Source organism: Colobus angolensis, unplaced genomic scaffold, assembly GCF_000951035.1.
Source record: "Colobus angolensis palliatus isolate OR3802 unplaced genomic scaffold, Cang.pa_1.0 Scaffold4, whole genome shotgun sequence".
Classification (NCBI taxonomy): domain Eukaryota; kingdom Metazoa; phylum Chordata; class Mammalia; order Primates; family Cercopithecidae; genus Colobus; species Colobus angolensis.
Window position 1 is genome coordinate 3,904,767 of NW_012117376.1, and position 2,185 is coordinate 3,906,951.

Sequence of the window (2,185 nt, forward strand, 5' to 3'; positions counted from 1 at the left end):
TGCAATGCTCCTCCCATAGTTTTCACAAGCTTGGCTTCATGTCACTAATCTCAACTCAAATGTCACCTTCTCAGGACACCCCTGACAATCCAATAAAAGACCACCTAGTCACTACCACGTCACACTTTTAATCTTCTGAAGAACTTTTTCCCTATTTTTCTTGTTTGTTTTCCTAAGACTCTCTCCCCTGAAGCACCATCACCTCGGGGAGCCACTTGATCTTGGTCACCGCTCTATGCCGAAGCCTGGGAAGGAGCCTGGCCCAGGGTGCCCGTTCAATGAATGCGTGCGGAATGAACGAACGACTAGTGAAGGAGACTTCAATGACGCAGGCCGGCATTTGCTGAGCGCGAGCCCCGCGCCGCGAAGCATTCTGGGAATCGTAGTTTCTCCGTCTCCGCTATGACTCGCAGAGCACTGACGCACTCTGCGCCCGAAGGAGAGAGCGGCCCGGTCGCCGGCGTGGTTTCTCCGTCCTGCTGCAGCCGGCGGGAGGCAGCCTGTCCAGGCGCCCGCTAGCTTCGGCGGCGACCCAGACGGGGAAAGCGGAAGGAATGTCGCGTGGTGGGTCCGGGTCGGCGGTGCAGGGAGCCCCGGGGCGGAATGCGGGGGATGCCAGGACCTCCGGAAGGAGGTGCCGGAGCCCAGGAAGCGTTTTCTTCCCCATTTACCGAGTATAGCTCATTTCCCCAGACCTGCTCCCGCTGCTCTGAGTAAGGGGTGCTCATCCCGTTTTACCGGTAGCTTAGCTAGCTTGGAGAAGCTAAGTGGTTTGCTAAGTTGGTCTCCCTCCTAGAAGGTGGCAGAGCCTGTCCTAGAACCTTGGTCTGACTCGAGGTCCGGTGATTGCGCTTTGCTGTCGCAGCAGCAACCCCGTACCTTTGCTTGATCGCAGATTCGTCAGGCTGCAGCCGAGTGGCTGGTCGTTAGGCCCTGCCCAAGGACTTAGCTCTCAGCCCCGCTCATCACTGGCCTAGTCTAGCTTGCCACGCTCAGTGCCACACTGCACAGCCCTGGACGGGATGCTGAGTGAGGTCGTAAAGAGAGAGCGTTTCACCCCCGTTAACTCAGGGTCTGAAAATAAGGGATAGGTAAGACATAGTGCACTAATACAATATCGGGGTACGTTGAAATCAAAGGAGAGTACCTTCAGTGGAGTGTCATTCTGGTAGCTTTATTTCGCCTGTAGTTTAATAAATGTGGAAACAGGTTCAGAGACATTAACTTTTCTAGGTTTACATAATTCGGGGTGGAATGAAGATTCCAACCTGGGTTTCTCTACCTTCAAAACCTATGTACCTTATATACTACCGGTTGGGTTTCCCGCCCCGCCCCCCCCAGTCATTATCTAGATTTATTTTCTTTCTTTTTTTTTCTGAGAGTCTCACTCTGTCACCCAGGCTGGAGGGCAGTGGCACAATCTTGGCTCACTGTAACCTCTGCCTCCTGGGTTCAAGCGATTCTCCTGCTTCAGCCTCCCAAGTAACTGAGATTACAGGTGCTCCCATGCCCAGGTAATTTTTGTATTTTTAGTGGATACTGGGTTGGCCAGGCGGGTCTTGAACTCCTGACCTCAGGTGATCTACTCCCCTTGGCCTCCCAAAATCCTGGGATTACAGGCATCAGCCCCTGCGCCCGGCCTCATTACCTAAATTTCTACTTATGTAACAGTTGCATGGTGTAAACCAATAGTTCCCAGAGTGTGGGCCCCTGACCAGCAGCATCAGCATCACCTGGGAATATGTTCGAAATGACCATCTCTGGCCTCACCTCAGACCTCCTGAGTCAAACTGGGAGTGGGACCCAGCAGGCTGAGATAATAAGCCCCTCAGATGGTTCTGATACACACTAATGTATGAGAACTATTGGTGTCAAGCACTGAGTCTCAAACCTTCACGTGTATTTAATTCACATACGGGGTCATGTTGAAATGCGGAGTCTGTTTCCAGTCAGTGTGGAAGAATAGCAGTGAGCCACTCAGTGAAGGAGTGGATTATCTCAGAACAGGCCTGGGGAGAGACCTGAGATTATGCATTTCTAACCAGTACCCCTCAGCACTTTGGAGTTACCTGGGGAGCTTTTTTTTTTCTTTTTCTTTCCTTTTTTTCTTTTTCTTTTCTTTTTTTCTTTTTTTTTTTTTTGAGACAGAGTCACTCTGTCGCCCAGGCTGGAGTGTAGTGGCGTG

At 51.7% G+C, this 2,185-nt stretch overlaps 1 protein-coding gene across 2 annotated transcripts in view; it reads left to right on the forward strand.

Annotated features, from left to right (window-relative positions):
- Positions 1–219: 219 nt before the first annotated feature.
- The window catches only part of LSM10 (LSM10, U7 small nuclear RNA associated), a 4,324-nt gene continuing 2,358 nt past the window's right edge, over positions 220–2,185 (forward strand). Inside the window, exon 1 of one of the 2 annotated variants that reach the window (XM_011955303.1) lies at positions 220–564. The gene's annotated coding sequence lies outside the window, so the exon portion shown is untranslated. Of the gene's footprint in view, positions 714–2,185 lie in introns of both variants that reach the window. The other variant, XM_011955304.1, reaches the window with a different exon arrangement.